This window comes from Ambystoma mexicanum, chromosome 3q (assembly GCF_040938575.1).
Source record: "Ambystoma mexicanum isolate Mex_15411 chromosome 3q, UKY_AmexF1_1, whole genome shotgun sequence".
Classification (NCBI taxonomy): Eukaryota; Metazoa; Chordata; class Amphibia; order Caudata; family Ambystomatidae; genus Ambystoma; species Ambystoma mexicanum.
In genome coordinates this window covers 395,179,006-395,205,700 of record NC_090926.1, presented here as the reverse complement: position 1 = coordinate 395,205,700, position 26,695 = coordinate 395,179,006, and the positions used below count along the sequence as shown (strand labels likewise).

Genomic DNA, 26,695 nt, shown 5'->3' with positions numbered 1-26,695 from the left:
TGTGGGTTGGCTGGTGATGTCATTTGGAGTGTGGAGGGTTGATGGGGTGATGTATGCAGGGTTCCATGAATGGCAGTTGGACTTGCTGTAGTGGTTTGGGTGCATGTCCCAGTGCTTTCTCTACAATGCAACTACAAGGATTAAACTTACCTGTAAACTTACCTTGTGGTCTTGGCGCTGTGAGAGACCGGTGGACTCACTTTTTATGACTGGCGAAGAGGATGGTTCTTCTGCTGGGAAGGGCAGCTGCTGAGAAGCGCTGCCTTCCAAGTGACATCCGCCAGTTTAACCAGTTCCCGACGGCCTGATATAGTTGGCTCATCAGATCCTGCACGTCGGGCGGTGGTGGGGGCCCTTAAGGAGCCGTTGGATCACGGGGTCCTGTGGTCCAAGAAGGGGGAACGGACTGGGGGCGCCGTTAAACCCGTGATGGGAGCAGATGTGCAGTGGGCTGAGGTGGCTCACTGCCAGGAGTTGCGGGCTGTGCTTCGTGTATAGTTCGGGCACGGCAGGGTGTTGTGTTGGTGCACAAGACTTTATTCGGGAGAGAGGAACGGCAGGTGGTGCTGTCAAGGTTCTTTGTGCCAAGCGGACGTGGACAGAATTTCCTCAGGGGGCTGAGGTGGCCCATTAGCAGGCAGGGTGACCACGTGTGCCAGTTGTCCAGTCCTGTCTTTGCTCCCGCCACTGTTTTTTGTAGTGCTGTTATGTCCGGGGATGAGTTGGCTGGGTGCCAGGCGGCACAGCCATACCTAGATTGGGGCATGGCCGAGGCAAAGGGAGTTCGGCTGGATGGCTGTGTTGACAGTGCGGGGCCGGCGAGCGGAGTGATGACGTCACTGGATCGCGGCCTGGCGTTCCAGTGGGTCGTGCTGGAACACAACGTTCCTTTGGAATGCAGCGTTGGTGTCAAGGGCGTGCAGTGGCATGTTTTGAAAAGACAGCGGAAGGGGTTGAAGTTCACGCACGTCAATGGAACACGGAATACCAGAGCATTTTTCAGTGTTGCTTAGGGCCAGCGTTATGGCAGCGTGGCTCTCAACAAGGACTGTTAGTCATGGAGGTGGTGACGGCGCAGGGGTGGTGTGTCTGCTACAAGGAAGGGAGTGTTCTCTGGGCAGACGATCAGCGTGGATGACATTTGCTACATGCATGCCAGGAGACTGTGGTATCGGCAAGGCGTTTGTGACATGTGCTGCGGAGTGGCAGGAAGGTTACGGGAGCTGGATCCTGACCCGTCAGGCTCATACATGCTGATGAAGGCACTTTCAAGTACTTTGGACTGGTATGGTAGGTGTCGGTGAGGCGCCTGTTTAGGTTCTTTGTCTTTATGTGGTTGCCTCGGAAGAAGAGGGTTCGAGGGGGGGAGGGGGTAGTGCATGTTGTTGCGGTTGGGCCTTGGGTGGGTGTTGGTTGTCAAGGCCCAGTCTTTTATGCTTCTTGATTTTTGTTGTGTTTATGTCTGTGGCCTAATTTCTTTAGGATATTATCCTGGGTTGTGGATGTGGACTCATGGGTGCGGGTCCATTGTTTTCCTTTCAGCGGTGGGCGGCCGCGAGAATTGGGGCTACATTTTTTTTTTAATCCATGGATAAGAGGGTGCGGGGCTGGCGCAGGGACTTTAGCGCCATGTCGTAAGAGTAGTGTTCTACAATTACCTGTTGTCTTGTTTTTTTTGTGTTTGTTCGTAGGGGTTTTCCCCCCGCTAGTAATTTCCGGAGTGGCTGTGTGGGCTCTGGGGCGTTTGTAGTGGTTTGAGTGGTGTGCAGTCAGGTGCTGTCTAATTGTTTAGAGGAGGGGGCAGAGAGGTGCTGTCTGTATGGTGGGGTTGCCAGGTGGGCTTGGAGGCCTTAGGTGTTTGGAGTTCCGTTGTTAGCAGTAGGACGCTGCTGTTTACGCCAATTTGGTGTTCGTTTTTGGTGCCAGTGAGCTTGGGTCTTTAGGTATAGTTGCTGGCTGGTGCTGGTTTGGTTATTTATAGAGGGAGGTGTGTTGTAACTGGATATGTTGGTTGGCTGGTGATGTGGAGTGTTGATGGGTGTGATGTAAGCAGGGTTCCATGAACGGCAGTTGGACTTGCTGAACTGGACTGGGTGGGTGTCCCAGGGCTTTCTCTACAGTTAACTACAAGGATTAAAAACGTACCTTCTGGTCTTGGCGTTGTCGGTGGACTCACTTTTTATCATACGACTCACTCTTGAAAGTGGCCGTCAAAGCACTACAGTAGTGTTTGGAAAAGGGGGTGTAAATATTACTTTTAAAATTTTAAAAAAACACAATCAATTTATCACAGCTGCATTTCTTCTGTGCGAGCTTTGCCTGCGAGCTATGAAGACCTATACCAAAAACCCAGACCGCTGCAGTTTCCAATAGGAGCATAATGTTGTGAAAGGGGGACAGAGCAGCAAAAACAGGGACGTCTGGTATCCCTAACAAGCAGTCACCTATTCAATGAGACAACGCAGGGAAATGATGGAACTCTGTCCTATATAGAAAGAAACAGGGGGGGGGGGGGGGACAGGGTCAAGAACGACATCTTGTAGTAGAAATGGAATCTGGTCGGTACAGCTCAATGCACGCCTGGCAGCATTGAGCGGAGCGGTAAAGTTAGGCACATCTCCCTGCAATGGTGAAATCAGAACCCCTCACCTTGTAAAGGCAGTAAAGTTACAGAAACCCTGCCAGGGGAACGTCATGCCTTAGTAGCAGTGCAGAAAAAGAAACAAGCACGCCGCGCTGTGTTAAAAATGGGATCGACATGGGGCTTAATGTTTTAACAGGGAAAGCCGTGTTGCGCAGCTAAGGGTGAAGAAAGATGTATAATCCGAATATGCCCCAATATTGCCTCTGAGGGCACTGCACTGCCATAAATCACTTCTGTTTTGGTGCGGGGGAGAGCCTGGGATAATACCAGCCAAGAAGACACACAAAGATCCGCTGTTACTGCAACCGAAATCAAATTCGGAAAAACAAACCCACCGGCACCTTAAAATACCTGGCGCTTCGGAACATTTTCGAGATGTATAAACGCCTTATAAATACATAATACAAAATAAAAACCTGCCCGTACACGGCGTGGGATGCTCCTTCCTCCGTGATTCTCTTCCTCAGCACGTAGACGTCCAACGTGTAACGTCACGACGACTTAACAGAACTACGTGAAATACGTCATAACGGCGTAAGGGCATTTCAGAAAGTGTCGGCAAACTTTTTAATAAACACACAATGTAATCGCGTCTCATATGGACTTTAAAGATGTGATTGATAATGAAAGCACTATAAGGCCTCAGTTTACGAAACGCGCACTTCCTGATTCCAGGCAGCATCAGGTGAGTGTATGCGATCCAGCTTTTGTAGTGAATTTTATATGCATTTCTTTTAAGCATCCATTAACCCAGACGTTCTCACCTGTTTGTTGTTAAATTGGTAAGAACAGCTCTTTGACAATCTTTGGAAATGCACGTTGAAGTTTTGATTCATTGTATTGTACTTATCACATGTTGAAATTAAACATTGTAAGTACGTGGCTTTCTAAACATCCAGTTTTGAAATTAGACAGGGCAGCCTGATGGTATCTTGGAGACATTAGCTGCTCCCAAGCTCATTTGTGGTACAGTTCAGGCTCTGGAATGCTCACTGACACAGTAACTGCTGTGCAGCTACTACTACACAGACCCTCCTTTGGTGTAAGTGACTATATATATTGTACTAATACCTGTGCAGGCTAATGATTGCAGATGTGTACTGCCTCCAGTTCCATTGCCCACTCTGAACGTAATGATTCCCCAGGACTAATGGGTGACGATCCGCTACTTTCCCTGGGTCTAATGACCCTTCTGTGGTTAATAACTGCGTGCACAGTGTCTGTTCTTGGCCTAATGACTGCTGACACAGAAAAAAGCCCGATGAATATCGGCGGACACTATCTTAAAGGCCCCTCGCCTCCTCTTGCTTGAGCGAATGAGTGCAGACACAATGCCTGCTTTGGAGCTAATGATTTCCGATACAGTACGTCGTAGCTGCTCATCAGCTGCATCAATGCCTGCCCTGGGGCAAATAATTACAGACACAGTACCGGATCCGATGCCAGACACAGTACCTCCTAATCCGTTACATATGCCAGAATACCTGCCCTTGGCCTTATAACTACATACACGATACCTGCTCTGCACAGTACGTACTCTGGGGCTAAAGATTCCAGTCACAGTATGTTCTCTTGAGCTAATGATATTTAACATAATACCTGCTCATGAGCAAATCTGAGGTTAATTACGGCAGAAACAGTAAAAACCCATACACCCTTTCCTTCTCGTGTGACCTTTCCCATTCCTAATTCACCTCTGACACCTCGAACCACACTCTCTGAAATACACGTATGTTGTAAAGAAGTGATCAGTAGGGATAAACTATCGTGCCACGATTTTCGAAACGTGTTTGGTGCAACTGATGGGATGCTCATTCACTCCACTTGCGCCAAAAAGGTGGTGAACCGTGCAAAAAGGACATGTACATGTGTGCATCATAGTTGTGCACATTGAGGTGCTCTTTTCCCACCAAATGTACAACTGCGCAAGGCAGATGGTGGAAAGTTTTTTTTTTTTTTTTGTTTGTTCTTTTGGCATTTTCAGGCAAATCCGATTTTCAAAAGAGGTGCACTTTTCAAAGCAAAGAAAAAAAACATTTCCCTGTGCTTATTTGGAACAGGTGCAAGGGGATATAAGATGTATGTGTACGTGATTTATCCTCTCGTGCAATAAGGCAATGAGTGAGTGAATGCTGTGTGTGAATAAGCGAGTGAATGTTGAGTCAAATAATGTGGGTGTGTTCGTGCTGGGCAAGGGAGCTGATTTTGACTGGTGATGGCAGCACAGTAACAATGCACTTTAAAACATATTTTCTTTTATTGGTATTTTCAACAGGAAGAACACATGTAACCCACCTCCCCATCCATTCTCGCCCCTCACCCCCCTTGATCCCAACACATGTACCAACAACGCATCCAGTCCTGTCCCCCCGCCCCACACCTGAGTCCATAAACGATGTAGATGGCTCCTGGTCCCAAATTTCTGTGAGTGACCAGTTCTCTCGCCAGCTGTTGTATGGGCCCTTGCACCGTTTGAGAACCCCCCCATCCCCATAGTCCTCATCTCCCCTAGAAACTTCAGCCATGTCTCCTCTCCCAGCTTCCTGTGAAGGTGCCCTCCCCAAGCTGAGCAAGTACTCACATCAGCCCCAGCAATGTCATTTTCCTCGGGCACTATGCGGTCCGCGAGTTCCGCTGCAGGACTATTTCCCAGTCTGAGAGAAACCTTTGGTGATCCCCCTTGAATCAAATAGTGCCACACAGTTCCAGATTTTACTTACCCATTAGTGTTCCTTGGGGGCAACTTTTTGTTTACATGTGTGTGCCACCACAAACGTTGCCGCCACTATCAGGATGATGTATGTCTTTCTTTGAGCTTTCGAGGGTAGATTTTCCAGAACCCCGCCCGTTCCCAGGATGGCCATCCTTGTGTTGTCTGGCATCTGACTCCCAAAAATACTATTCATTGCGGCCCAGGTCATGTCCCAATAAGGCTGTATGACTAGGCATTCCCACCAGATATGCTTCCACAATCCCAGTTCCCCACATCCCCTCCAGCAGAGCACTGACACAGCTGGTTGGAATGTATGTAGTTTTTCTGGGGTGAGATGACATTGGAACATTATCTTAACCCACATCTCCTGAATCTGGATGGCCTGTGTGAGCTTGGGGCTATCTGCTCATAACTGAGTCCAAAGTTCCCCTTCCAGCAGCTGCCCCATTGCAGTTTCCCACTGCTCCATATAGTGCCATGCCTGGCTCCTTGCACCTTCTGCTATAATCCCATATAACGCTCCTACCAAATGCCTGTCCCCGTGTCTATCGTTAACGAACCGTTAAAAGGGCGTGATATCCCTGCTGGCCGCTGACCTGACCATTGGGTTCGTAAGCCAGTGCCTCAGTTGAGAGTAGTGATACCGCTCTCCCTCATCTAGCCCGAAGTCCTGCTTGCAATGTGCAAAAGATTTAATGTCCTGACCCGAGAACATGCCACGTAGTTTGCGGCACCCTGCCGCTTCTACCCATTGAAGGCACCCCTTTCCGGTGTGAACTGGGGATTTCTAAACATTGACGTCTGCAGGGAGGGGAAGGTGGTCAAGTTCACCCTCCGCACCAGCTCATACCATGAGTCCCCCACTAGGGCCGCTCTGCTGCTATGGTACATGTTTGCATGTCTATCCCCCTTGGTTCACCACAACACCTCGTCCAGCGGCGAGCCCACCACTGCTTTGTCCATTCAACGCCAGACCTTCCTGCAGTCGCCCCTGAACCAATCCCGGCTCACTCTGATTTGAGCCACAAGGAAATGGAGGCAGAAGTTTGGCACTCAAAGCCCTCCCTTGCTTCTGGGAGACATTAGCATCTGCATAGCTACTCCGGTTCTCTTGCAGTTCCAAATAAATGACCCCACATGTTTTTGAATGGTTCTGAAGAAACCCTGGGGAACCTTCAGTGGCAGGGCCGTGAAATAGTACAGGATGTTTGGCAAAATCACCATTTTAAGGGCATTTATCCTCCTCATCCAGGATCTTGATAAGGGCAAACATTCCACTAGCAGCCGGTGCAGCTAGCTTTTCCGCTAACAGCGGTTAGTTAGCACGTTAAAGATCACCCAGACAACCAGTAATCTGGACCCCCAAATATCTAATGCCGGTTTCTGCCCATCTACAGCGTACTATAACCCGTAATTCCTGAACCTTTTCTGATGGGGCGGTCACGTTGAATAACTCTCACTTGTGGGCATTTATTTTTAACCCTGTCACCTCCCCAAATAGAAGACGTTCCTGTAAGATCCCTGCAAATGAGGTTTCTTGTTCTCTGATCAACAGGAGCATGTAATCCGCAAATGCTGCGACTCCATGCTCCTCACCTCCAAAGGGAATCCCCCTAATATCTGGGAAGGCCATAATGCTGGCCAAGAGCGGCTCCAGGTGGATGGCGCATAAGAACGGGCAACCCTGCTTAGTGCCTCGTGAGACTGTGATCCTCTGGGAAAGTTGCCTGTTGATTGCCAGGCGCAAGGAGGGAGTTCAGTAGTTAACTCTTACCATTGAAAGGACTTTAGAACCGAATCCCATAACCTCCATGGTAGCGAAGAGGAATGGCCATTCGACCCAGTCAAATGCCTTCTCAGTATCCAATGCTAGTATAAGTGCAGGGTTCTAGATTTATTTATTTTTTCAATCAGATGACAGACCTGCCGAATGTTTTCCGAGGTCTGCCTATGCCTAATAAATCTGACTGGTTGGGATCAATCAGTTTGGGGAGGATCTTATCCAGGCGTGATGCCAGAACCTTGCTGTAGATCTTTGTGCCTAGATTAATAAGGGCAATCGGCCAGTAAGAACCCCCTAGTGACTTCCTTACCCTGCTTTGGGAGCCGCACAACCTTGGCTTCTTACATTGTCGGGGTGATACACACTGACCCCAAAAAGAGTTGACGAGCTGGACTAAGCACAGTATCACTGCCTCTCTAAAGGTTTTGTAGAAGCACGCTGGAAAGCCGTCCGGGCCCAGAGCCTTTCCTGTTGGCAAGGCAGCTGTAGCCGCCCTTCTTCAGGAGTAATGTCTCCCTCAAGTTCTTCCCGTTCTTGAGGAGTTGTCTTAGGGAGCGGGCACCAGGACAGGTATTCCCGTAGGGCTCCCTCCTCAGGGGAATCTGATGTGTAGAAGACCCGATTATGTGAAGACCGACATTGTGTCAGGTAGAGCAGTGCTTTCTTGCCCCCCTCCCGCCCAACCTTTATTTTAAGGATTGTCCTTGACGCTTCTTTTTTCCTAATCAATCTCGCTGATGTGCGATCCGCCTTATTGGCTTTGATATAATGCCTCTGTTGGAGGTAGAGCAGTGAACGCTTTGCAGCTTTAGTGTGCAAAACATCTAATTGACCCCTAATCAGCCGATATTCCCTTTGCAGCATACTCCCAGCGTTATTTGCCATTTGAGCCATTGTTTGTTTAAGTTTAGCTTCCAATTCCTCCTGTAAGAGACCTAGTTCTTTGTCCCTCTGGCACTTCATCTCGATGAGCGCCCCCTCAATGTAGCCTTAAACGTGTCCCACACCACCTGGTCCCGTACTACCTCTGTTGCGATAAGTGCAAATTAATCCAAGAACTCCACCCTTAAGGATGTGGCTACGGAACTTGCACTGCCAGAGGCCTGGTTCGTTCTGCCCCATATTTAAGGTAATCGCTATGGGCTCGTGGTCCGACAGGGCGATCGCTCCTAGCTCTATCCCCATGACCCTACCTCCATAGTGACCTCGAAATCCAGGAGTAATCCTTGAGAAGGATCTATGAACATAGGGATAACATGTGTACCCCGCCTCAGTTCCCTCCAGCCATCTACCAACGCCAATTGGGCCATGTGTTCGTTCAAGCAGGTAGACAGCGCCACCTGGTTGTGGAAAACCCTTGTGCTCCTATCTTCTCTTGGATCCCAGTCCAGATTCAAGTCGTCTACCAATATTATCTGCCCTTTGGCAAAAGTCTCCAATTTGCTCAGTGTCACCCGCAAGAACCCATCTTGCCTCCTATTGGGGGCAGTAGATTGCTGCCTCTGTATATGTCCCTTTGTCCCATTGGAAAGAGACCGCCAGATGCCCACCCTCTGTATCCCCCCCATCCTTTGGGATGTCCCAAATAGCGATTAACGGCCTCCCACCCCGTCTTCCCAGGGTTGTTGGATTGGAGCACATGGTAGTACCCCTTGATTTCTATGCCTGTCTCACCTGCGAAAGTGCGTCTCTTGGAGGGCTACAATCCCCACGACTTACCCTGCCCCAAGAACTGTTCCACCTTCCTTCTTTTAACTGGGGAATTAAGCCCCCTGGCGTTTAAGGCGATCACCTGAAGCACTTTCCTCTTTCGCATGGTCGTTTTACCGTGCAGCTCGCACGAATGAGTGGCTGCTGTTGGGATCCTACCCTGAATACCCTTCACCCTCCCACCCCCCTCTGGGCGGGCTCAACCAGCCTCTAGCTTCCCCCAACCCATCGTCTCTGGAATTGAGCCCTTGTAACAACCCAGAGTAAACTTGTGCAGGTCCCCTGAGACCCATGTAGATAAACCAAGACATCCTGTACCACCCACCTTCCCTGGGTACCTTTCCCCTAACTATCTCCCCCAGGTAGACTACAACATTCCTTTCTGTAATTCCCCCCCCTTTTCCCTCAGTGTGTGTTAGGAAAGATTTCCTAATTGTAGGTAATTTTCCTTCCATGTGGCAACCCCTAAACTTTTTGCTGTTGTTTTTCACCTTGTTCTCGACTTTGCCAGAGAAGTGCAGCCTTCTGCCGCACTCATCTGGGCTTTCGCTCCTTTCTTACGGGGAAACTGACATGCCCTTAAGACAGTCAGTACCGGGGAACGCTGTGTCCCGTAGTTTCTTTTATCATGTTGCGGCTTTCGTGCAACATGACACAAGAGGGCACTGTAAGCTAAGTTACAGCTCTCTTGGGTCTCTAGCCTCCTACAGGCCCTAGATACTCGTTTAGGATTGTATCTGATCGGTGCAAGTGATTCAGGGACGGCAATGGTGGCAGCGATCGTTTCTTGTGTTTTGAGCTCCTTTTGGCGTTCTAAGCGCGTTTCTCGCGCTTAACCCAAAATGGTGGCCTGGCTCCCAAAATGACCAGACCACGAGGCTCCTTTGTCCTGTCCGCTGACTGTCTTGCTCCCTTCACTTTCCCCAGGTCGAGCCGACCCGGGGCCTTCCTTATTTGGGCATGTACTTACCCGCGAAACACAGATGCTTTCGCGGGCTTCTACATGTCTTGTGTGTGCCTCCAGGATGTGGGCTGGGATGTCTGGTCCCAATACACATCCTGGGTGCCAGAGAGTCTAGGGTGGTGTGAATGCCTGGGACCACCGTGGTCTGTGATTGGTCCTGTGAGTGTTGGTGAGCGGATCTCCCATTGGGTCCCCTCCATTTTGGCGCAAAGGGAACCGTGGATAAGAGGGGGCTGGAAACACCACTACCATGTCGATCTCCTGAGTTCTCACGAACGAAGGAATACAGGAGCCAAGTATCCTGCAACCAAGAGGCTGGACCGAGGAATCGCTGGTGACCCGCTGAAGGACTTCTCCTCTGCACTGCTGTCGCCTTGTGAAACCCTTTTCACCTTTGATCGAACCAGAAGGCCTGTACTGGTACTTCGACCCTTGGAATAGCGGGAACAGCTATTCTCGGCATCTTCACCATCTCCTGCCAGTAAGCCTTCGGAAGCGTCTCTGGGCCATCCAGCTGACTGACCAGCTTACACGGGAGTCTTGCTCTGTAACCGCCGCCAGGTTGTGTAGTATTTCGAGTCCTTGTCACTCTCACACGCTTCGTACACTTGGCGTTCCCAGGTCTGAAGTGAGTAGTGTACATTTGGCTCAGATACACACGGCCGCTCCGTTGCCCTGCTGTGGTAACAAACTGTGCGGGTTCCTTCGATTGGGACGTCTTTTTACTCAACACGACGACGAGGCGTTCCCTGCTCCTCTGAACCTGTCAGCTACTGAAACGAACGCGGAGAAGCCTGGGTCTGCTTGCATCGGGGACCGGTGAGTAGCATAGCTAGGATCTGGTCGCCCTCCTGCAGGAGCCCAGTGCTTTTCCCCGCTGTGTCAAACAGCACCCTTTTCCGTACTCGCGCTCTGCTTCTGCCCACTGTGGAGGCTGCGCTTGAGTCGAGGAACTTGTTGTTCTTCTTTTGTGCACTAAACTGAACTGCCTGATTTCCCTCGAAGAGCTTCTCCTTTTGCCCGTTGGCACCAGCGCGTGCAGGTACTTTTGAGCACAAGGCTCCACTCTTCGCAGGGCTCGGACTTCCATCTAGTTAGGTGCCTCTGAAGGCGAACTGGGTCTAAGCATTATTTCGCACTGCCTGTCTTCCTTCCCTTCCTTTACTGTCGTATTTGTATATATATATTGTGCTGATATGGTATGTGTTGGTTTACTATCGTTATATTGTGATTTTATCTCTACGGTCATTGTTTTAAAGGCCTTGAAATAAATGTGTATATATTTTTAATATAACAACTGTTTGGAGTAGTTTGTAAGTGATCTTGCTTTGTGTGCTCATTGCAGGCTTTCAGTCACCCTCACCCCTCTTGAGACCTAGTCTTGACCGCCGCGATCGCTACCTTGATTGTTCTGGCTCGTCCAGAGGTTACCCTGTTCCAAGTAATTAGGTTGGCCTTCTGAACTTCTGCGCCACCAGGACAGAGTTCAGAAATCCGAACAGTGTGGTGCTCCAGTGTCAATGGGCGTGTGGGCAGCTTCCACTCGTGCCCCCTCGTCAGGGTGGGGTTAAACCAGGCCCCTTAGGCCATGTTTATTTTAGCCCCTTGTTGAAAAACTTTGTCCACTCTCACATTTACCTCTTGAGCAGTTCTCTTGCCCCTCTTTGTTCTTGACTTGGTGGCCCTTTGTCCTCAATCTTCAGTATCCCCGTACCTTCCTCGCAGGTGGTGACCCAGTGCTGTTTCCCTTCCCATTTGAACAGTAGTCCAAAGGGAAAAGTCAATTTATAGTGTATGTCCGCTCGCATTAGGGCATGCCATCATACGTAGATCCTTGTCCGCCACCGCCTCAGCAAGGCACTTCATTTTGAAGTTAAATCTTCTCAAGGTCTTTGCTCTGGGTCTCGAGTTTCTGCGTGACCCTTGCAAATTGCTCTACCAGCTCGTCGATCTTACTTGTCCCCTGCGACCTCTTGTATCTGTCCGCTCCTCTAGTTTCATTATGTCCCTCTTCACCTCTTGCAACAATTGTGACAGTTCCACTCGCATCATGCTCCACTGCGACTGAATGGTGTTTGTTATCTTGTACCCAAAATCCTGAAAGCATTGGCGAAGGACCTCCTGGGTGACCACTTAATCTTTTGCAGTGCCTACCAGTGCCCCCAAATCCTCTCCTGCCTCGGGGCCCTGATCTCCCACAGCCGGTACCTCGCTGTGTCTGCGACAGAGTCTCTTGAGATTGCCCCCCGTGGTTTCTTCAGTCTTGGGGGCAGCTTGCATGTCCTTCCCCTTGATTTTGGACATAGTACGTAGGCAGGTCTGATGGGGGTACCCTGCCCCCTCCTCTTCTTCTACCTGATATTGTTTCACATCCTTTGGACCTCTTCTGGAGATTTCTTTTTTTTTTTTTTTTTGCTTTTAGGCCGTAGGAACCTCCTCCCACCGCTGCTTTGTGGGTCTGCCCTTGACTGTGCGGGGGGGGTGGAACTCCCCCCTAACTTTGCTCAGGTGAGCCACTGTTTGTCCTCCTCCTCGGGTTTCAAATGACTCTCCTCCCGCCTTGGTGCCAGGATCACTCTGCCCTGAGCCGAACAAATGGCCTCTCCCTTATTCTTTCTTGCCCACCACAGATGTAGATGGACTCTTTAGCCCTCTATTCGGCCTCAGGATTGGCCTGAGGAGGCTAGTACCTCAGCAGTCACTGTCTCCTATGCGTGGTGCGCCTCTTGCTCCCTTGTCCCCTTGCTATGCTTCTGGATAGGGGTGCGCTGGCTGAGGCACTATATGCAGCTCCAAATTTCAAAATGTACCTCTTGGTAAACATTTACGATCCTCCTGTAGGTTCTTTTTACTATGGATATTCAACTTAAGGTATTCAATTTTCTGGGCATGAAGTCTGTATATAATCTGGATATAAATGTCATTATTTGTGGGGATTTAAATGCCAACTGTTTAATAACTGAAACCAAAAGCTCACTGATTAGGAGTGCACCTGAATTACACCATAGATGCTCTCAAAAAAAGAATGCCTTAAGGTGGATTCATGTATTTTTTTTTTTTTAAAGAAGTAGCTTTACTAAACCATAATGGTGCCGTGACCCTCAGCTCCAAAGTGGCATAGTGGAAATAGATCTTCTAAGTTGGATTTCATCCATGTATGTGAAAAGTTGTTTCAGTTGGTAATGGAACTTCAAATATTTGTAGAATTTGGTGATCACGCTATATTGACATTCAAATACCAACTTCCTGCTATATTATATACTCATTTCGATAAGGTGGGCTCAGTGGATGTTAACGGTGGTGGTATAGGCTAGGATGGACGGGCATAAATATGGAAAAAGTAAGAAAGTGGGCAAATTAGTTCCAGGGTGAATATTGTCACATGGAAAATGCTGATATTGTATCCTGGATATCTTTCTACATACAGCTTTATGCCGATGGGTAACTGTCAATTCCTTAAGCAGGGACAAAATGAGAGGAGGTCCCATGACAAGGTGATATGTGCTGGGGAAAAAAAGATGCGCCAGGAGCTGAGAAGGATCATTAAATCTGATTTTCCGTTGGCTGAAGTACGGATGATGAAATGTAAAGGGAAAAATAGGTATAATAACTGTATAAAGAGGTATAGGATGTCGATGTCTGCAGACAATGTGGTTTGGCAAAGCATGGTTAAGGTACTGGCTGCTGGAGATAGTAAAAGACAATGGGCTGGATTCCAAGATGGCTGCCGGTGAGCAAGGGTGTGTTTTTCTCAGCTCCGGGCTGAGAAGGCAGGACGCTCGTACATCCATATATCAGAGGCGGGCCGGGCAATAAGAAAACACCCTGGAAACGAAGGAACAAGGTGGCAGCAAGGGGTGCTCCCCCCAATCCCTCCAGAAGGGGAACAGGCCCAGCAGAACACAGACGCGTGGGAGAGTGTGGCGTACAGAGGCGGCAAAGGGGATGCAAGCGAGGCAGAGGCACGACAACCGGCTGAGAGGTGGTGCGTCAAGATGTGACCCTGTACCTGGCTGGGGAGCTCAATTGTTGAAGTAGAGACCCCGATGGTGCAGGGGTATGTGACGGTAGGCCATCACGTGGGGGTCACGACGGATCCAACGTTTGGATGGAGAATATTCCTTGCGGGAGACGGCTGGTGGTGGAGGAGGAGATAGCCCGAAGCCCCTCTGGCGCCATAAAGCAACATATGGAGCGACAAGGAGTGCTAGCTGGCAGCAAGTCCTGCGGTTGGTGGATAGTCCCTTCCCCCATCCCGGAGGAAACACACTGGTGTGCAAGAGTGCGGCTGATCCCCCACGTGAGGCAGTTTCGAGGGCAACCCCTGAGGAAGGTGACCGGAGTGTGTGAGGGTGGTGAAAAGGAGAGGAAGCACCGGCAGAAAGAGGGATCGAAGCACGTATTGCATGGTCAATATATAAGCTCAGGAAGCCTGGAAGTGGGGGAGAGGCCCACCTACAGTACAGGCAGCTGTCCCCTGACACGGGCGGCCGAGGAATACATATTGGTGGGGGGTGCCACCCAGATGCCAGGACCTAAAGGGAAGGGGACCCTGGCCAGAAGGAGGCAAACCCGAGTGGCTCAGGAAGGACAGCTGGAGCGCTGTTGGAAACAGCGGTGTGAGGGCACATCAGGGGCCAAGAAAAGGGACGTTGAGGAGAAAGGGGACGTCCAAGAAATTGCAGAGATGGCTCTCCATAAGGAGGGCCTCAGCCTCGACGACATGGAGGGGAGAATAACTAATACTTTCCAGGAGCAGGTCACATTGCTGTGGGATGAACTGAGAATCTCCTTGACTGAAGTCAAAAGGCAAGTGAAGACATTGGGAGAGAGGGTGGATGTGACTGAACAGGGCCTAGCGGAGATTTCGGAGGAGGTACGACAGAATAGTGAATTGCTGGATCAGTTGGCTAGGGTCTTTAACAATTTGGAACTGCGGGCTGAAGACCTGGAGAACCGTTTGTGCTGGTGTTAAGATGGATTTCTGAACTCTGACCTGGTGGGCAGAGGTTCAGAAGGCCAGCCTAGTATCTTGGAACAGGGTAACCTTCTGGTCAATCCATACCAATCAAGGTAGCATTGGCGGCAGTCAAGACTATGGGCCTCTTCACGACTTTGGCGGTAACCCTTAAATCCAGCAGTAGCGCTATTACCGCCGTATTTAAGCGTCTGCCAAATCAGGGCTTCAGCGGATATCGCCCCGGCTCTGAGCTGGGGGCAAATCCACAGAAAAGTCGCGCTCATACTGCTGGCGGGAAATCCGCCGGCAGTATGAGCACGAAATTTCCCCATTGAACCCAATGGGGAATGGGGCATTCCCGAATACCATTAACGCCGAACTCGTGATCGGGCGCTATTATCGCCGGGGGGGGTTCTGCGGTAGGGCAGATAGCGCCGGCGCTAGTAGCGCCGGTGTTACCGCCCAAGTCGTGATGAGGCCCTAGGTCTCAGGAGGGGTGAGGGTGATTGAAAGCCCACAGTGAGCACACACAGCCAGGACACTACAAATGACTTTTGTCAGGTGTATATCAAAAATACATATACATTTATTAAAGGCCTTTTAAATCAAACGCACACAAAGATCAACAGTAATAATGAAATGAAATATTTTATTTTATATTGCGCTGGTACAAAAGTGTTTCAGAGCGCCACCAGGCAAAAAGGGAGGGGAACAAAAGAAAACCGAGATCTTTCTAGGCCCAGTGACAAATTTAAGAAAGCGCAAGTGAATGGAAAAGGGAAAAGGTGTAAAGTGCATGGAAGGGGGGGTTGAAAGTGCGTAGCAGAGGAGAGAACAGAATAACTATTAAAATATAATAAATAAATAAATAAAGGCGATAAACCATGGTCGTGCCGCCAGCAAGTGGTATGTCAAAAGTCAGTCAGATAAGGTATATCTGATAAGTGAAGAAGAAATGTGGGAGGGGGGCTGTGTGGGTACAGATACAGAATCCTAGTGCAGGGGGTCGCCTAGAGGCAGTGCAGGAGGGTGGCAGGGTGAGGTGGCCAGCTTCACGATGCCAAGAGAAGGAACAGATCAACAGGGGAGAAGGGGGGCAAAGGAAGAGGCAAAAAGGAAGGTCTTGAGGTGCGTCCGGAACCAGTGATGGTTTTCCTCAGATTTCAAGGTGGCCTGGGAGGCTGTTCCAAAGGGAGGCACCAGCTGAAGACAGAGATCTACCCCCAGCTCGTTTCTTTGCAAAACGACTAACATTGAGGAAGTTGGAAGTAGAGGAGGAAGGTCTCGAGAGAGGAGGTATTTACAGAGGGATAGTAGAAGGTATTTTGGACCCAGGCCCTAGAAAGCCTTGTGGACAATGCAGAGGGTTTTAAATTTAATCCTTGCATCCACTGGGAGCCAATGAAGGGATTTCAGGGCTGGAGAGACACGATCCCAGGGCTTGAGGCAAAGGACAACTCTCGCAGTCCTGTTCTGGATTAGTTGTAAAGGGCGGAGAGTGGAGGCAGGTAGATTTAGTAAGAGGCTGTTACAGTAATCCAGTCTGAAGAGAACCAGAGCTTGGGAGACAGTGAGCTTTTGAGGGAAGGAGAGGAAACGCATGGAGCACCTCTAAGAAGGTGCAATAAAAAGTTTGACTATTTGGAGACTTCCGAGATGTGTGCGGGGAAGGAAAGTGTAGAGGCAAAGATAACACTGAGGTTCTTAGCCACACAGGTGGGGGTAGGAGAAGGGCAAAGGTTGGACGGCCAGAGAGTGAGAGGAAAGGATGGATATGGTGTACCAACAAGGAGGATCTCGGTCTTGTTAGCATTTAGACATAGATCGTTGACAGGTATTGGTTGAAAAGCCAGGTCGAGAGGTTAGACCCCTGGGGGACACCACATGTGGAGAGGGAGATGGAAGATAGGATGGACCCAAGTTGTACCTGGGAGGGTCGATCAGAAAGAAAAGAGGGCAGCCAGGCCAGAGCCTGATCAGTGATACCCAGGTTGTCACGGAGATGATTGAGATGATTGAGCAGGGTGGTATGGTTTACTGTGTCGCAAGCAGAGGAGAGATCAAGTAGGATGAGGACAGAGGGAATTTTAGAATCAAGGTTGGAGAGAAGGTCTTCATGGATGTTCAGGTGAGCAGTTTCTGTGCTTCTGGCAGCTCTGAAGCCAGATTGGTGGTCATGGAGGAAGCCAACAGAGTCGGAGTAAAGATTAAGCTGAGAGATGGCCAGCTTTTCCAGGAGCTTACCCAAAAAGGGAGTAATGGAAATTGGGCGGTAGTTTGCCGGACATGATGGATCAGCAGTGGATTTCTTGAGGAAAGGATGCACAAGGGAGTGCTTAAGAGGGGAGGGGAAAGAGCCAGAGGCAAAGGAGAGGTTGCAGAAATCAGCAAGGGGCGGAGCAAGGGTGTCAATGCGGTCCTTAATGGATTTAGAGGAACATGGATGGACCTGTTTTGATGAGGTTTTCATAGATCGGACTTGTCTAGGAGCAGAGAAAAGAGGAAAGGAGGTGAAAGGGTGGTGGGGGGGTTAGCTGAGGGATGATCAGCAAACCGAGAAGAAGGGAGCAAGAGGGGGAGCGGAGGAGAGGGTGGACAGGATGTCCTGGGATTTAGAGATAAAGTGAGAGGCAAGGGTATTGCATAGAGCTTGGGAGGCAAGAGGAGGGGTGGAGGCTGCCGCAGTGTTGGCCAGCTCCTTGCAGATTTTGAAGACTTCTGCCAAATTGTTAGATGCAGCAGAGATGCAGGCTTGTATGTGGACTTTCTTCTTGTTGTGGACAGCGAGTCGGTATTGCCTTTTGGATCAGGCGGCAGGCCAGTTTGTCAGAGGATGAGCAAGAAGCCCTCCATTGCCTCTCCTCTGCCCTACACTTCCGTTTAAGTGTAGCTAGGTCAGAGTCACACCAAGAATTGCACTTGGCTTTGGACTTCAAACAGATCCTCATGACGGGGGCAAGAGTATCCAGAGTAGCAGAAATAGAGTAGAGAAGAGAGGGGGCTGTGTCAGGGTGTGAGTCAGCCTGGGGTGGAGGGGGAGAAGGTTTTAGCAAAGGCCTCGACTGACACACGCTTTATGGGCTGGATGTCCGAGAATGTGGGTGCCAATCTAGGAGTGGATTTGGCTTGGGGGGGGAGATGGAGAGATGAGATGAGGAGAGGAGGCAGTGATCACTCCAGGAGAGAGGAGTGGTAAGAAGGGTACAGGGGGAGGCTGGATGAGATCAAGACATCAAGTGTGTGCCCAGCAGAGTGAGTCGGGCCGGACGGAAGGATAGAGAGGGAAAGTGAATTGCAGCGGTCGGGAAAGAGTGCATATGAGGGACAGGTAGAATCAAGATGGATGTTGAGGTCACCATGAGGGAGAAGTTGAGTGGTTGAGGCCAAGAGGGAGGAGGAGGGGGGTCAGCCCACGCAGAGAGAAAAGAGGTGATTTGACTAGAGAGTAGCAACAGCAAGAGAGTGGCTAGGAGAGAGAGAGCCTGCAGACTAGGCATTCAAAAGAGGAGTAAGCTTGAGGGGAAATGGGAGATGTAGGAATCCACTCAGGGAAGATCAGGGCTACACCCCCTCCAGGTGGGTTGGATATGGGGGTTGAGAGGATCTTGTAGCCGTCGGGGAGGAGAGTGTCAAAACTCGTGACGGAGCTGCCCGTGGACCACGTCTCGGTGAGACGGAGGACATCAAGGTTGAGTTCTTCTAAGAGGTGACAGATGTCAGAGGAGGGTTTAACAGCAGAGCGAGAGTTGAGTGGCGAGATGGAGATGGTTGCCAGCCTTCCGGGGAGGGGTACAGATCAGAGGTATGCCCTGCAGAGGTGTGGAAGGAGCTTGAGATGGGACAGAGGAAGAAGTGGAGGAGGGCAAGGTAGCCAGGGGAAGAGATTAGGGGACAGCTGGAGATGAGAGGAAGTTGAAGAGGCGAGGAACCGCCTATCAAAGAGGAGGAGATTAGCCTGTGGGCCTTGCACCATGACAGTACCACTTAGAAAGACGTTAATAAAGACTATGGAGGAGTTGAAGAGATCCAGACGGACTTCCCAACGGGTGCCACCATTAATGGGAGAGGAGGAGACTGGACAGAGCATGGAGATCATATGAGGGGTCCAGAGATCTGGCGAGGGAACAAAAAAAGAGGATGTCGGTGAGGGGTTGTCTGGCAGAGGCGCTGGAATCTGTATCAGCGATGAGTCGTGGGTTGGAAACCAAGATATCCTTTTTGAATTTCTTCTTACCAGACTTAGTGAGAAGGGAAGGAAAGTTGATGCTGGAATAGATGGGAGAGACTGAGAGAGGAGGCAGTGGGAGAAATATACAAGATCAGAGGTATGGAGCAGTCACTGGGCTAGCAGGTTACAGGAGTGCCGAAGTAAGGTGAAAAAGAAACGCAGCCAATATTGATTTACAGAAACACTCAAAAAATGACTTTCCCAAACGCACCCACATTTGACTTTCCCAAACGCACCCACATTTGACTTTCCCAAACGCACCCACATTTGACTTTCCCAAACGCACCCACATTTGACTTTCCCAAACGCACCCACATTTGACTTTCCCAAACACACCCACATTTGACTTTCCCAAACACACCCAACTTTGACTTTCAAGGCAGTTGCCAAGGCATCAATAGGTAAAAGAAATGAGGTAGGATTATAGGTGAGTGCTTAGACGAGGGCATGAAGGGAAGACCAGTTGTAAAACAAGAAGGAGGTAGAGTGAAGGTCCATGAAGTGACATCGTAAGTGTAGGCAGGTGGGAAACTAACCAATAGAGCAATGTAAGATAGTCTTGGTAGTCCAGTTTCATAGCTGAGTGGGCTGGCAGTCCCAGGGAGGGTCAGGCTATTGTAGTAGTGTCCCGGTCAGCGGACAGGGAAGCAGACTGGGTCCGTCAAAGAACAGGCCGGATCCCACCTCCCGGTCCCCCTGATTGATGGATGAAGGCAGAGGCAGCCAATGGTCAGGGGGCCAGGGCAGGCTGCTGTAACATCATGGGGCCATCTTGAAGTAGTGGGTACAGAGAACTGTAATTATGGGCAAAAGACCACATTGTAGTGTGTGAAACCAATAACGCACTACTATGAAACATATATACAGTTAAATGGCCTAAAGGGATGGCACACAATAAGGCTCCACAACCTTCAAGGGAAAAGAGCATACAGTGCGAATATACTTTAGGCAGTCCTTCACTTATCAAACATTAACTTAGAGGCAGTCCAGTCCCTAAGAAGAATGGAGCCTAGTGCTCAAAAGTACTTTCAGTGTAGACTCACTCGATCGTGCGGTAGAGCGAAAACAGTCTCTTGCCGGGGCTGTAGCAACTCGGAAAGGTGGGCAAGGCAGTGAAGAATACGTTCTCACTATTCGAGGAGGGTCTCCCCAGAAGGGCAGAATAGGTTCCTAGAGTTAGGAATAGGACGGTAGCACAGGCTACCTCGAGAAATGTGAGTGGCCCTCAGGGGACACTTGTGCGTAAAAAATGGATGGCTGCTTCAGGGGCCACCGGCAAGGGTTGGACATACTCAGCGACCCATGGCACACTCCGGACCAAACTTTGGCAGTCAAGTCTGCGGGACAACAGCGGGCTTGGGGTGCAAAACCTTCCTGCGGTTCATCGACTCTGCTTCTTGGTATCAGCATGCTTGGATCCTATCCTAGGTTCAGTGAATCTCAAGAGATCGACCTGGCATGGGTGTTTGGAGCCTTCTCTTATCCAGAATCTCCTTGGCGCCAAAACAAAGAGGACCCAATGGGAGATCTGCTCACATACAGGCATGCCAGACGTGGACCAATCACAGACCGCAGTGGTCCCAGTCATTCCCAGCACACCAGACTCTGTGGCACCCAGGATGTATATTGGAACTAGACGGTCCAGCCCATATCCTGGAGGCACACACACAAGGCATGCAGACCTGCAAAAGCTTTGGGTTTCACGGGAAGGTGCATGACCAAATAAGGGTTTTCCCAGGTCTGCTCGACCTGTGGAAGGCAAAGGGAAAAGATGGCCAAAGGACAGAAAAAAGGACCTTGTGGAATGGCCATTTTGGGGCCAAGCCACTGTCCTGTGCCAATTGCGATATGAAGCACATGAGAGGGTTAAAAGATATATGAAAAATAACAGCTGCCACCACCTCTGTCCAAGGCACATTTGTACTTCTACTGACAAATCCTTTAAAGGGGAGGGTGTCTAGGGCCTTAAGAAATGAAAGGAAGACCCCAGTGCACTGTATTGTAAGGTACTTTGTGCACTGGTAACATGTTGCAGGAAAATTGCAACAATGGAAAGGACTAAGGGAAACAAAGTCTCCCAGTACTGACTGTCTTTAAGGGCAGGTCAGTTTCCCCATAACAAAGTGAGCAAAAACCCAGCGGAGTGCAGCAGAAGGCTGTGCTCCTCTGGCAAAAGTCAGACTAGGCTTGTCAGACAACAGCAAAAAGCTGAGGGGTTCAACACTGGAGGGAAAATTACACATAAATGGAAATCTTTCATAACAGCTGGTCCAATAGTCGGGTGAAAGGCCTAAGTGAGTCAATACAGGATGCAGACCTAAAGAACACGATACAATAATGGTTTGAGAATTTATTGATGGACACACAGCCAGAAGACATTGGAATTGATCAAGTACATAAAGTGGTGCCCAGGAGAAGGGAGCCGGGAGCAAGACCGAGATATGTCCTGGTCACCCTTACTTCATATGGCTTAAAAGAGATTATTTTGCAAGCAGCGAGAACCGAAGGGAACATCTTAGTGAATGGGGCACTTGTGCAGTTGTTCCAAGATCTGGCCTTGATAACATTGCAAAAATGGAAAGACTTGGGCCAGGTGATGCGGTCTCTCATTGCAAAACTTATTCCATACAAGTGGACATGTCTTTTTGGCTTACTCTTTGGTCTGGATGGCGAGCAGCATCGCATTACAACATGTGAAGAGGGCCTGCCACTGTTGAACTTGGAGGAAGAAGGTGGTCACGGAGAGGGACGACCAAGGACCTCCTCCCTGCGTGGGCCGAGACAATGGGACTGGTCTAAGGTGCAGGGTAGGACAGGATGTAGGGGGGCAAGACTGAAAGGTCTGCTGGGGAGATGGGCAGGGGGATGGAGCAGAGGGGGGCGTGTGGAGTCTTGCAGATGGAAAGTGGTAAAGTTAAGTGAAGTGGGGGGGTGGATAATGAGGGGTTTGATACTGGTCATCTTATCCCCGAGCGGAGGGCTGGTGGGTTTTGGAATCAGGGGGAGGTGTTGGGATACTTTCCAATGGGGGTGACCCAGGGTCTTTTCTTTGGCCAAAGCTCTGGGGATGGTCCCCGAGAGTATCGTATGTTCTTTCGCCTGGTCCGGAGAAGGTTTGTTGGGGTGTGGGGGGGGAGGGGGGGTGTTTAGTTGGGGAAGTTGCGGGGGTGGTGAAAGGGGACAGAAGCTGGTGAGAGGTGAAACTAGTTGGGGGTTTGGGATCAATATGAGCGTGGCAATAAACCCCCTTACTATGCTTCACATTCAAAGTATTGCCATATAATGTGATGGATCTAAATTCCCCCGTGAAGCGCAATCGGGTGGAAGTCTTAGTGAGAAGGGAAAGCGCAGATGTTGTTATGTTACAGGAGACCCATATAAAGAATTGTCCTGGATTTTTCAATCAAATGCGATGGGGAAGACCTCAGAGGTTCTGATAGGGTTCAAAGATTCGCTGAGGGCCAAGATTTTACAGTTCCAACTGGATGTTGGTCTCCGGCATTAAATCACGCTATAAAAGAATAGGTTCATCAGCCCGAAAGGCTTGCACCCAGTCGACATCAGGAACACACAGGATTGTTCGGTGAGGGCAGAATCAACGACGACACTGGTGAGTCAAGGTGGTAGAGTAGAGCATTGGGTACCACAAACCCCTTCCTCGTCACCCACCTTGATTGCCCCAAGAGCCACCTGTTTGGGGGTGGAGTGGGGCTGGCCTGAACAGCTTGTGGCCCTCCATCTCCCAGGGGAACTACAGCCTGAGATTATTAGCACTCTCAATTGGAGTGGTTTCCTCAATAGTTGCAGCTTCATTTTGACCACTAGGCTGCCCAATTTATTTGCTGATCAGTTTAGCTTAACACACTTGAAAATCTATCCAGAATGGGGTCCTTTGAGGAAATGTGGCCTTGCCCACCCATTACATCAGTGGCCATTCCCAGAGTAAAGAAAGGACGACATCCTGGCAGTCTTTCTCTCAATAAAGAAAGCATGTTGGAAGGGAGGGGGAGAATCTGACCAAATCTTAAAGGTGCTATGATGGGTTTCTTGCAGATGTACTTGCTGGGATCCTGCGGGCCCAGACAGGTGCCCAACGAGCAGGCTGACTTTATTCCAGTCTACAGAGGAAATGTCTCTATCGTATTATGAATTTCACAGCTTGGTTTCCCTAAACGTCTGTAGTAATCTAACAAGTCGTATTTATAAAAAATAATCTGTTTTCTTGTAAAACAATATGTGATAAGCAGACTGGGATAAAAAAAAAAGATGCATATACCACAAAATAAAAATGTATTAAATGTCAGAAACATCTGAAACTGGCATATGTAGGGTTTATACAGTTACAGCAAAATCCCAACTATTTAATGTTCTCTCTTCAGTTATTGAGGACAGTAATTTAACAGAAATACAATTCAAAGATAATTGTCAGGGCGACCCTCAGACATGAGTAGCCTCACTACGAGCCTCGGTCTGCTTAGTGTATTCTAAGTGTCGATGGTCAATTTGTCATGTAATTCACATTAATTCTCGCTGCCAGCTGGATTCTTCATTGATACGTGAGCCGAGTGATCTACTGCCAAAAGTCTGGGGCTTTTTATCTAATCACCTAATGATCGAGGCCATCGAATAAACTGAGACTATGACCGAGCAGTTGGCAATTCTGTTACTTGATACCAAAACGTTTTTTGCCCTGGTAAACTAAGATTTTTTAAAGGGCTACTTTTAGCACAGGGGGGCTTTGCTACCTAAATCTTCAGGTCTTTCCAGAATGTCGGTCAGGGGTCTCACTCTGATTTGCTGTGTGGGATGAGGCTTGTCAGCTCAGTGTTGGTTGAAAGTAGGGTGAGTCGGGGATGACCCCCGTCTTTCCACTACTCTTTGTGGCATTTAGTGAACCCCTTGCCTAATGGATTAGACTGTAAGAGAAGAAAGCTTCTTAGCTTTACCAGTTCCCAAAGTTTAAAACTGTATGCAGATTCTGCTGTTAAAACCTGAAATTTCAAATCTTGAAACAACTCTGCAGGGGATCATGAGATTTTCTCAATTTAATGCTGGTTAGACCAAGCTTACTCTGATTCACCAGATCCCAGCTTCCTTCCAGTTAAATGTTTTCGGGCTTTTAAAATATATTTGGGCAGAACCAATTGCATGAACACGTTTTTTAGGGCCATAAGGACTGGAAGTTTGACTCGCCCTTATTTTGAAAGCTATGTTTTAGACCCTGTAGTTGGTTAGATTGAGCAATGTATTGCCCAAGATTACGTTAGACCATTTAGAGTCTGATTAACAGAAGGTATTATCAGACCAGAAGAGGGCTGAGTTCTTGCATACGTTACACACTCTTGCACATTGTAGAAGACTGAAATTTAAGCTCACTTGCAACTTCCTCTATATTAAAGTATTTTCTTGTATCAACTATTTGGGACTATCCCAATTTACCAGTGATTTTTCTTGTTTTCACCGCTTAGAATCCATCATGGGAAATGCCTGAAGATTACAGACATTGTTTGCAGATATGAAGCTTTCCATAGGACCACATATTATTTGAAATTGTAGTATTTCATTAGGGAAAAACAATTACAAATCGTGCATTTCTTTTTTAAATTTATTTTTATTGATTTAGCTGAAATTAATCAACTTTTCAATATATTTAACAATTGATAACATTTAAAAATGTCACTATACATGAAACCATCACAAAGGAAAACAAAACTTCAATTCATGATACATCAAGAGACAACACTACATATGTATATGTCAGGAATGGCACTCTGTCAAGAGTGGCACAGGGTACCCAAGTAGGGTTTGGGTGGCTGTGCTGAGGTAAGGTAGCAGATAAGCACACACAGCAGGAAGTTCAACAAGAAAGAGGAGTAGGAAACAGTAGCTGTGAGCCAAAAGGGGCAGAAGATACAAAGGTACAAACAAACTGGATTCCCTCTTGGGGTGTATGCTGAAATGGGAAAGAGTGTTCCACGAACCTTAGGAAACTCCAGCCTTCTGCACAGCTTGCTATAACAGAGGCCCACGCTGTATGCTCATGGCTGGGAACAACAGCAGTGGGTGTCTGTAACACTGAAAACGCAACAAAGGAAGGGGCAGAGGTTGCCTGCCGGAAAGCAACAGGTAAGCTCTGTACAAAGGGATTACATAAGACACATGAGAAGACAAGAACAGAAATATCCAGCGAAAATGAAGTCAATGAGCAATCTAGCAGAAGGAAATGAAGGAAAGGCAGTTAGACTGAAGTATATAACCTAAGGTGGAGTACAGAGGACTCAAGGAAGAGAACAAGGGAGCAGCAGTCGGGGAAAACAGAAGGGCTGCAAAGTAGGAAGCAGATCTGCAGTCAAGAGTGGGACTAGGTGCAGGCAAACTGTAGTGGACTGCGGAGGACTGTAGTAGGCTGCAAGGCAGGCAGTCCAGAAGAACAGGACAGAGAGAGATTAGTAGTAGGCGACAGACAGAGGGCCCAAAAGAATAGGGCCGCGAGGTAGGGAGCCCAGAGGAGCAGGGCTGTAGGCAGCTAAGTGTAAAACAGGCTGTAAGGCAGAGGAGTGTAGCAAGCCGCAAGGCAGGGAGCCCAGAGGACAAGGGCTTTAGGCAGCGGAGGGAGACAGGCTGCAAGGAAGGAGCCCAGAGGACACGGGCTGTAGATAGCGGAGGGAGCAGGCTGCAAGGAAGGAGCCCAGAGGACAAGGGCTGTAGGCAGCGAAGAGGTGCAGGCTGCGAGGTAGGGAGCCCAGAGGACAAGGGCTTGGAGACAGCAGAGGGTTGCAAGCTGTAAGGTAGGGAGCCCAGAGGACAAGGGCTGTAGGCAGCCGGAGTGAGGCAGGCTGCAGGGCAGGTAGCCCAGAGGACAAGGACTGTAGGCAGCCGGAGTGAGGCAGGCGCAGGGAGCCCAGAGGACAAGGACCGTAGGCAGCCGGAGTGAGGCAGGCTGCAGGGCAGGTAGCCCAGAGGACAAGGACTGTAGGCAGCCGGAGTGAGGCAGGCGGCAGGGAGCCCAGAGGACAAGGACCGTAGGCAGCCGGAGTGAGGCAGGCTGCAGGGCAAGGAGCCCAGAAGAGCAGGGCAGCAAGGAGTGAGTCCAGAGGAACAGGGCCGCTGACTGTAATAGGCTGCAAGGCAGGAAGCCCAGAGGACAAGGGCTGTAGGTAGAAAGCAGCGGAGCGTGATCGGCTGCAAGGCAGGGAGCCCGGAAAGGGCACTGGAACAAAACAGGATAATGCAGCAACAGCATACAAAGTAAAGGGTCAAGGCAAACAGGAGCGGGGAGAACTCAAGATGCAAGACACTGTGCTCCTGCAGGCAGCTGCTTATATACAGCCCTGCCCTGTTCTGAGGCAGGCTAATTGACAGCACCTGGAGCAGCACACCTGAAGACAATCTGCCTCCTCCCTCTCTGGTCCTGAGCAGGACGAAGCAGCACTGGCCGATAGGGCTACTGGGGATTGTGGTCCCAATAACGATGAATGAGAATAGCCAGGAATTGAGGTCTGTAGCAAGGTGCATTGTGGTAAATGTAGTTAGATGAATAAAATAAGAAAGAACCAAAGTCGAGCTAATGGAAATTAAAGACCAAGGCGTGAATAGAAGTTGTTCAAAGAGTATTAGGAGGATAAATGAGTACCAAGTAGTCCATGATGGGTGCCAATGCATGTGCCAGTGGCGCGGGCATGACAGTATACAA

General features: G+C 49.4%; 1 protein-coding gene and 1 long non-coding RNA gene across 3 annotated transcripts in view; one reads left to right on the top strand and one right to left on the bottom strand.

Annotated features, from left to right (window-relative positions):
- The window catches only part of LOC138582626 (uncharacterized), a 51,775-nt gene extending 48,654 nt beyond the window's left edge, over positions 1-3,121 (bottom strand). The window contains exon 1 of the long non-coding RNA XR_011305054.1: positions 3,071-3,121. This is a non-coding gene — a long non-coding RNA (uncharacterized lncRNA). The remainder of the gene's footprint in view (positions 1-3,070) is intronic.
- Positions 3,122-3,204: 83 nt separating this feature from the next.
- Positions 3,205-26,695, top strand: part of HMGXB3 (HMG-box containing 3) — a 1,885,602-nt gene continuing 1,862,111 nt past the window's right edge. Inside the window, exon 1 of one of the 2 annotated variants that reach the window (XM_069654075.1) lies at positions 3,205-3,329. The gene's annotated coding sequence lies outside the window, so the exon portion shown is untranslated. The remainder of the gene's footprint in view (positions 3,330-26,695) is intronic. The other variant, XM_069654073.1, reaches the window with a different exon arrangement.